The following is a 9,857-nucleotide window of genomic DNA, read 5'->3' as shown; positions in this document are numbered from 1 at the left end:
AAGCCAGGCGAGGTTATTCACGGGTGCAGCAAACACCATTCCTGCTGACTCTGCTCTCGTCACCATCAGGACCTCCGTTTCCGTTGCCATCTTTTCAGGTTAGTCCTTGCGGTGGAAGCAGAGTATTTACTTCATCTGACACACGAGTCTTTCGGAGGCTCTTTTTTATCCTCTCTACCCCATTTCCACGCATCCTGACATCTGAGAGGAGGAGGCTCAGAGGCCCCCTGGCTAAGCCACAAGGGAGGGTCAACCGGCTCCCAAAAATGATGCTGCTGAAGAGCTCAGGGTAGTCAAAGTCTTATTTCAAATGGGTTGGGAGGTTGGCTTTATTGTACAGAGAATGAATTACTTACTAATTGTAATGAATAACTGTGTGGCGGTGGCGGTTTAGTCGTTAAGTCGTGTCTGACTCTTGTGACCCCGTGGGGGTCACGCCAGGCTCCTCTGTCCATGGTATTTTCCAGGCAAGAATACTGGTGTGGATTGCCATTTCCTTCTCCAGGGGATCTTCCCAACCCAGGAATCAAACCCAGGTCTCTGGCATCGTAGGAAGATTCTTTACCACCTGAGCTAGTCCTGGACGAATAACTGTGTGACTCTATTCTAAGATGGTGCTAGGGTCTGTTTAAATGTTTTTACATGCACTGTTCAGGGAAAATACATTCTCTTCCAAATATCGGGATAGGTTTGGAAACTTACATGTAATGAATCATCTATGAAATGATATAGCAAACAGAAATGCTTTGCAAACTAAATAGTGTTTTATTTTGCCATGAATGTTACTTATTATCAGTACAGTAATTCAATGTAACCTGAATGTCCCCGAATCTGCAGATAACTGAGAGGTGACCATTCTCTTGCTAACTGAATAGAATAACTCAAGTCCACACCCCACATTTGGTTTCAGTAAGTTCAGTCCCCTCCTAAGTGTTTCTGAGGGTTCCCAGCGAACGCGTATCAGCCGTGGTCTTCGGGCATCAGCTGGTCCTGGCCACGCTGGCAGCCGGGTTCTCTCCCTGGCTCCTCCCACCTCTTCACCGCCTCCGGTCTTCCTGTGGACAATTCACCTGCCAGCACCATCCTAGCCTTCCTTTGTTTCCTAAGAAAGTGCCAAAATAAACCAGCCCCTAATTAACAGCTAATAAACGTTTGCTGAAACCACTGGTGGTTACTGCTGCTGCTGCTGCTAAGTCGCTTCAGTCGTGTCCGACTCTGTGAGACCCCATAGATGGCACAGCCCACCAGGATCCCCAGTCCCTGGGATTCTCCAGGCAAGAACACTGGAGTGGGTTGCCATTTCCTTGGTTACTAGAGAGGAGTTAAGATGCAAATTAGGAAACAACTCAAAATACTCCTCAGGCCCTGCCTCTCAGCACATTTCTGGGGTCCACTTACAGCCAGGGTCCTTTCTATGCCCTCTGTTGACCTTTTTCCAGGAGCTGAAAGGTATTCAAAAGTAGATCATTATCCACTTCACGGGGACTAGCCTTTCATATTACAATACACAGAACTTCAGTTTCTCTTACCGGAATTCCCCACTGCAGCCAGCACCTTGGGTCTTCTGTTCATAACCAACAACTCCCTGAAGACTTGCTTTTCTAGACAAAGGACTTGTGCCCGCTCTGGGGGCACCCCCTCATCCTCCTGCAATGAACGTGGAGGTGGCTGCAGCCATGCTTCCGTCTCCACTAACATCAGCTGGGTGGAGAAGGTAAGGTCAAGGTTAGCTAGACTTTGAGCCACCTTCTAGAACACCTGATTGGACTTCTGTATATTAACCATGTATGAAATAGCCTTGCTAAATTCAACCACTGATTCTGAGAGTTTGTGGATGGTTTTCAGCATTTTATGTACACAGTCATTATTTTGCCTTTTTAAAAAAAAATTTACAGAAAGTTTATACCTTTTATTTTTCTGGCCACTTTACAGAGACTAATATAACCGACACAGTCGAAAGAAGCAACGATTGTGGCCGTCCTTGTCTGGTTCAGTCTGAGGGTCGGGGGAAAGTGCTTCATATTTCAATTTTATGTATATTATTGGTGGCAGGCTTTTGAATTTTCTCTTTACCAGATTAAGGAAATATGTTCTTCTAGGTCTAGTTTGCTAAGTTATTTTAAAATTTTTATTATAAATGAGTATGAAATTTTATCAAATATGTTTTCTGGATCTATTGAGATGCTTGTGTGTGTCCCTCATTCTGTTAATGTGGTGAACTGCATTGACGATTCTTGAATGTTAAATCAATCTTGCCCTCCTGGAATAAACTACACTTGCTGGGTTTGATTTGTTCCTATTCAGTTTTGAATTTTTACATCTTAGTCTGACAGAAATTGGCCTATAACTTTACTTTCCTATTATATCTTTGACAGATCACGGCATCAAGCCCTTGTAAAACGAGCTGGAACGTATTCCTGTGCTACCTGTTTTCTGAAAGAGTGTGTGTGAGAGAGGCACGGGGGGATTTACGAGCAGTCTTGCTTGGGACTAGACTTCTCTTTGTGGAAAGGTTTTTAATTATGGATTCAGTTTCTTTCACAGATCCAGAGGCCCTTTTCTATTTTTTGATGACAATTTTACTAAGTTGTGCTTTTCGAGAGCTTTTTCCATTTCATCTCTGTTGCAAACGTATTGGCATAAAATTGTTTATAATATCCTGTTATTATCTTTTTAATACATATTGAATCTTGACATTGTCCGTTTATGTTCTCTTCCTTCATCTTTCTCTCTTATTCTTGATAAGTCCGACTTGGGGGTTTTCAATTTCATTATTGTTTGGTTGCTACGTCATGTCTGACTCTTTGCGACCCCATGGACTGTAGCCCACCAGGCTCCTCCGTCCACGGGATTTCCCAGGCAAGAATACTGGAGTGGGTTGCCATTTCCTTCTCCAGGGGATTGTCCCAACCCAGGGAATGAACAGGCATCCCCTGCATCTCCTGCATTGCAGGCAGATTCTTTACCGCTGAGCCACCAGGAGTCTCCAAAGAACCAACCTTTGACTTTGTGGGTTTTCTCTCCTGCTCATTTGTTTTGTAGTTCATTGCTTCCTGCTCTTACCTTTATTATTTCCTCCCTTCTATTTTATTTGTATTTAATTTCTTATTCTTTTCTAGTTTTTTTTTCATTTTTTATTGAGATATAATTTATATGTAACATTATGTTAGTTCCAGGTATGCAACATAACATTGAGAAGTGATTACCAAAATAAGTCGTTAGCGTCCACCCTCAGTTCAGTTCAGTTCAGTTCAGTCGCTTAATCGTGCCCGACTCTTTGTGTCCCCATGAACTGCAGCATGCCAGGCCTCCCTGTCCATCACCAACTCCCGGAGTTCACTCAGACTCACGTCCATCGAGTCAGTGATGCCATCCAGCCATCTCATCCTCTGTCGTCCCCTTCTCCTCCTGCCCCCAATCCCTCTCAGCATCAGAGTCTTTTCCAATGAGTCAACTCTTCGCATGAGGTGGCCAAAGTACTGGAGTTTCAGCTTTAGCATCATTCCTTCCAAAGAAATCCCAGGGCTGATCTCCTTCAGAATGGACTGGTTGGATCTCCTTGCAGTCCAAGGGACTCTCCAGAGTCTTCTCCAACACCACAGTTCAAAAGCATCAATTCTTCGGCGCTCAGCCTTCTTCACAGTCCAACTCTCACATCCATACATGACCACAGGAAAAACCATAGCCTTGACTAGACGGACCTTTGTTGGCAAAGTAATGTCTCTGCTTCTGAATATGCTATCTAGGTTGGTCATAACTTTCCTTCCAAGGAGTAAGCGTCTTTTAATTTCATGGCTGCAGTCACCATCTGCAGTGATTTTGGAGCCCAGAAAAATAAAGTCTGCCACTGTTTCCACTGTTTTCCCATCTATTTCCCATGAAGTGATGGGACCAGATGCCACGATCTTTGTTTTCTGAATGTTGAGTTTTAAGCCAACTTTTTCACTCTCCTCTTTCACCTTCATCAAGAAGCTTTTTAGTTCCTCTTCACTTTCTGCCGTAAGGGTGGTGTCATCTGCATATCTGAGGTTATTGATATTTCTCCCGGCAATCTTGATTCCAGCTTGTGCTTCTTCCAGCCCAGGATTTCTCATGATGTACTCTGCATATAAGTTAAATAAGCAGGGTGACAATATACAGCCTTGACGTACTCTTTTTCCTATTTGGAACCAGTCTGTTGTTCCATGTCCAATGCTAACATTTGCTTCCTGACCTGCATACAAATTTCTCAAGAGGCAGGTCAGGTGGTCTGGTATTCCCATCTCTTTTAGAATTTTCCACAGTTTATTGTGATCCACACAGTCAAAGGCTTTGGCATAGTCAATAAAGCAGAAATAGATGTTTTTCTGGAACTGTCTTGCTTTTTCCATGATCCAGCGGATGTTGGCAATTTGGTCTCTGGTTCCTTTGCCTTTTCTAAAACCTGCTTGAACAACTGGAAGTTCACGGTTCACATATTGCTGAAGCCTGGCTTGGAGAATTTTGAGCATTACTTTACTAGCACATGAGATGAGTGCAATTGTGCGGTAGTTTGAGCATTCTTCAGCATTGCCTTTCTTTGGGATTGGAATGAAAACTGACCTTTTCCAGTCCTGTGGCCACTGCTGAGTTTTCCAAATTTGCTGGCATATTGAGTGCAGCACTTTCACAGCACCATCTTTCAGGATTTGGAATAGCTCAACTGGAATTCCATCACCTCCACTAGCTTTGTTCGTAGTGATACTTTCTAAGGCCCACTTGACTTCACATTCCAGGATGTCTGGCTCTAGGTGAGTGATCACACCATTGTGATTATCTGGGTCGTGAAGATCTTTTTTGTACAGTTCTTCTGTGTATTCTTGCCACCTCTTCTTGATATCTTCTGCTTCTGTTAGGTCCATACCATTTCTGTGCTTTATCGAGCCCATCTTTGCATGAAATGTTCCCTTGGTATCTCTAATTTTCTTGGCGAGATCTCTAGTCTTTCCCATTCTGTTGTTTTCCTCTATTTCTTTGCATTGATTGCTGGGGAAGGCTTTCTTATCTCTTCTTGCTATTCTTTGGAACTCTGCATTCAGATGCTTATATCTTTCCTTTTCTCCTTTGCTTTTCGCTTCTCTTCTTTTCACAGCTATTTATAAGGCTTCCCCAGACAGCCATTTTGCTTTTTTTGCGTTTCTTTTCCATGGGGATGGTCTTGATCCCTGTCTCCTGTACAATGTCACAAACTTCATTCCATAGTTCATCAGGCACTCTATCTATCAGATCTAGTCCCTTAAATCTATTTCTCACTTCCACTGTATAATCATAAGGGATTTGATTTAGGTCATACCTGAATGGTCTAGTGGTTTTTCATACTTGGTTCAATTTCAGTCTGAATTTGGCAATAAGGAGTTCATGGTCTGAGCCACAGTCAGCTCCTGGTCTTGTTTTTGCTGACTGTATAGAGCTTCTCCATCTTTGGCTGCAAAGAATATAATCAATCTGATTTCGGTGTTGACCATCTCGTGATGTCCATGTGTAGACTCTTCTCTTGTGTTGTTGAAAGAGGGTGTTTGCTATCACCAGTGCATTTTCTTGGCAAAACTCTATTAGTCTTTGCCCTGCTTCATTCCGTATTCCAAGGCCAAATTTGCCTGTTACTCCAGGTGTTTCTTGACTTCCTACTTTTGCATTCCAGTCCCCTATAATGAAAAGGTTATCTTTTTGGGGTGTTAGTTCTAAAAGGTCTTGTAGGTCTTCATAGAAGAAGCATATTGGGCACTTACTGACCACATTCTGTCAGATCTCTCCTCCATGACCCGCCCGTCTTGGGTTGCCCCAAGGGCACGGCTTAGTTTCATTGAGTTAGACAAGGCTGTGGTCCTAGTGTGATTAGATTGACTAGTTTTCTGTGAGTATGGTTTCAGTGTGTCTGTCCTCCGATGCCCTCTTGCAACACCTACCGTCTTATTTGGGTTTCTCTTACCTTGGACGTGGGGTATCTCTTCACGGCTGCTCCAGCAAAGCGCAGCTGCTGCTCCTTACCTTGGACGAGGGGTATCTCCTCACCGCCGCCCCTTCTGACCTTGAACGTGGAATGGCTCCTCTAAGCCCTCCTGCGCCTGCTCAGCCACTGCTCCTTGGAGGTGGGGTTGCTCCTCCTGGCCACCGCCCCTGGCCTCTGGTGTCATCCATCCTCACATATAGTTAAAAAACATTTTTTTTTTCTTGTGCTGAGGATATTTATTTATTTATTTTTACCAGATTGCAGCAGGTTTAATAGTGTCCGCAAAGGTATGCAGAAGTGGTAACCCCCATAACAAGAAAAGGTGATCTTATTTGGAAAAACAATCTTTGCACGTGTGATCGTGGATTTTGAGATGAGATCACCCTGGATTGAGGGTGGGCCCTTGCTTGTGCTCAGTCGTGTCTGATTCTTTGAGACTCCATGGACTGTAGCCCGCCAGGCTCCTCTGTCCACAGAATTTTCCAGGCAAGAATACTGGAGTGGGTTGCCATTTCCCACTCAAGGGGACTTTTAAATTTTACTCTCCGAGCAACTTTCAAGAATGTGACACAGTATTATTACTATAGTCACCATGCTGTACGTCACGGCCCCATGCTTTATTTATTCTATAACTGGGGATTTGTGCCTTCTGGCCCTTTACTCACACTCACTCCCGCCCTCCTGCCTCCGCCTCCGGGAATCGCTGATCCGGGCGCTACGTCCATGCGCTCTTTGTTGGTTTTCAAGATTTCACGTGTGAGGGCACACAGCTTTTGTGTTTCTCCGTCTGACTTCTTTGGCTTCCCAAGTGATGCTAGTGGTAAAGAATCTGCCTGCCAGTGCAGGAGACACGAGAGAGGAGGGCTCCATCCCTCAGTCAGGAAGATCCCCCAGAGAAGGAAATGGCAGCCCACTCCAGTATTCCTGCTTGGAGAATCCCACGGACAGAGGAGCCTGGTGTGCTTCAGTCCACATGGTCACACAAAGTCGGACCGGACTGAGCGCAGGCAAGCGGGCCAGGCTCATCTCACGCAGCACAAGGCCCCCGGTGCCCTTCCATGCTGCTGCAAATGCAAGATTTCTTTTCTTACGGATGAATCATATTCCATCGCGCATGTGTGTGTGTGTACATATGTGGAAATAAGATACCACATCATTCACTCACCTCCTACTGTTCTTTTAAGCCAGGTTTTTAACTCTTTTTCACTGGGTGATTTGCCCAGAGAGCTAACCCAGAGTTTTTAGGACGTGCTTTTCTTATGGGTTGCCACAACTGCCGTATTGCTGGAAAAAAAGAGTTCCCACAATATATGATTTTTGTTTTCTAAACTGACCCTCTGGGCATATGTGTCTTAGCCGAATAGGTTGCAACTGTAAATATTTAATGATTCAAGGTTCTTTTAATCATTACTTGGGATTTTTATTCCTGAATAGGTTAAAATCTCTGCTCTCAATTTACTGTCAGCTGTCTTTCTCCCCTTCCCCTCTAACATGAATCAGGCAGTTGGAACATGACCCTCTGAACAGCTGTGCACTCAGCCTGCTGTGATGAGATGCAGGGCTGCGATGCAGCTTCAGGTTCTGCTGCAAATCACCTCGCGTTCTTTGCCTCTGTATTGAGGGCATGGAGATGAGAGGTGATTTATTGTCTTATTTACGCATAAAGTGCGGGGGCAAACCATTCTACACTTCGCTGGAAGCATTCGCCAAAGATGCAGTCTCTGAACTAGCACTTGGGGATCTGGGGATTAGAAATGAATCCAGAATGGCCACAGAAAGATTATTTCAGCCAATTAACAGAATCCAAGGAAACTATTATGTTCCAGTGGAAGTAGCTGCCTCTTGCCAGATGTGCTGAGTGGTAGTAGGGACCAGGCTCAGAAGGACACGTGTACACCGTGGACACGCATGCCCACGCACACTTGCACACCCGCACAGACACGCACGCTGCAGCACCCGCGCGTGACTGAGCAGTTACACAAGAAGGGGATTCCGGGAAGCGAGTCCTTGGATTTTGTTGTTCATTCTAGCTCTTCTTTCTAGATCCAGAGTAACACATGTTTATCAGAACAGCATTGGAAAGTCCAGAAAAATCACCCATAATGCAGCTTCTGCTGCTAAGTCGCTTCAGTCATGTCTGACTCTGTGCGACCCCGTAGACGGCAGCCCACCAGGCTCCCCCGTCCCTGGGACTCTCCAGGCAGGAACACTGGAGTGGGTTGCCATTTCCTTCTCCAATGCACGACAGTGAAAAGTGAAAGGGAAGTCGCTCAGTCGTGTCCGACTCTTAGCGACCCCATGGACTGCAGCCCACCAGGCCCCTCCATCCGTGGGGTTTTCCAGGCGAGGGCACTGGAGTGGGTGCCGTTGCCCATAATGCTGCTACCTAGTAAAGACAATGGCAACTCTGTCATATTTTCCCTTCGCACTTACTAAATAGAGATCAGCTCCTCCAAGCGATTCCACTCAGTCCTGCTTTTCTCTCCCACCTCAAAATTCTTTATTAGGATATCCTAATATAAAAAAACGGTATTTTGGCCACGACAAGATGTCCTTTCACGTGAGGGGCTCAGTGTCTTCAGTGTCCTCTCACTGGCCACTGGCGCAGTTACAATTCTTCCAATAATAAAGGAGTCGTGGCAGGTCCTTCTCCCTGAGTCCCCTCTCGTGGTTCCTTTTGGTTTCAGGTGTCCGGGGAGCCCCTGAAAGGCTGGAGCTCAGGCTTCTCCTATAATCACCCTAACATTCTCTGTGCCGCTGACCCACCTCCAACTCTTACCCCCATTCTTTCCCCAGTGAGCTTCCCAAAGCGAGTCTCCCAACCGCACGTGGTATCTGCGCCCCTTGTGAAATTCTAGTAAATTAAACAATTCCCGTCTCATGGTTTCAGGCGCTATTTTAGCACCATTATATATATGACACCTTGGGCTTTCCAGATGGCACAGTGGCAAAGAATCCACCTGCCAATGCAGGAGATGAGGGTTCGATTCCCGGGTCAGGAAGATCCGCTAGAGAAGGGCATGGCTACCCGCTCCAATATTCTTGCCTGGAGAATCCCATGGACGGAGGAGCCTGGGGCGGGGGCTACAGTCCATGCGGTTGCAAAGAGTCGGACGTGACCGGGCAGCTGAGCGCGCGCGCGCACACACACACACACACACACACACACACACGATACCTTCGTGCCTGGGGCATCGGCTGGTGCTTTCCAAAAGTGCCGAATCATTCTAGACCCGCCCTGCAGGCGAGCAGGGAACGTGACTGGGTCCGATGGAGAGAGTCTGTAAATGTCAAAAAATACACTGAATTTCAAAGATTTGATCTGATAAAAGGAATGTGAATTATCCATCTCACTATTTATATTGATTACATGTTTGGGATACCAAACATGATAAAGTTGGGGATATATCGGATTAAATGTAATATTAAAGCTAATTTCTTGGTATGTGTTTTCAATGTGGCTACTAGGAACTTGCAAAGCACACATGTGGCTTGTGTGTGTGGCTGGTTCAGAGTTCCAGTTTGGAGGCCAGTTTGGTGCCTAGAGTGGGAGCGGGGGCCCTCAGCAGCCCTCCCCGTCTGGACTCTGCCCTCCCCTGTCTCTGCTGCAGCCGCCAGCATCCAGGTGAGGCAGACAGCAGGCTCCTTTCGTCTTTCTCTCTCTCCCCGCATCGGCCCAGGACTGGGCGCAAATAACGGCATGTGGGAGCAGAGGTTTGGGTGGGGCAGGGGAGGGGGGCCTGGCCTGGCTGGGGGGACACTGCTTTATTAATCATGAGGCCCATCAGGTTGGCAGAGTGACAGATGCCCCCCAGAGGACTCGACGGGGCTGGGAAGCGCTCGCCAAATGCTCTGTGGGTTTGGGCTCTGACTGCAACTTTGAGCAGCT

General features: G+C 46.2%; 1 long non-coding RNA gene across 1 annotated transcript; it reads right to left on the bottom strand.

Moving 5' to 3' along the window:
* Positions 1-742: 742 nt before the first annotated feature.
* LOC104969916 (uncharacterized) lies at positions 743-9,661 on the bottom strand. The gene is made up of 2 exons (XR_001494942.3): positions 9,147-9,661; positions 743-1,102 (listed from the first exon to the last, which is right to left on the bottom strand). It is a non-coding gene; the product is annotated as an uncharacterized lncRNA (long non-coding RNA).
* Positions 9,662-9,857: the final 196 nt, after the last annotated feature.

The sequence above is a fragment of the Bos taurus genome, chromosome 23 (assembly GCF_002263795.3).
Source record: "Bos taurus isolate L1 Dominette 01449 registration number 42190680 breed Hereford chromosome 23, ARS-UCD2.0, whole genome shotgun sequence".
Classification (NCBI taxonomy): domain Eukaryota; kingdom Metazoa; phylum Chordata; class Mammalia; order Artiodactyla; family Bovidae; genus Bos; species Bos taurus.
The sequence above is the reverse complement of the archived record's forward strand: the minus strand, read 5'-3'. Positions and strand labels throughout refer to the sequence as shown.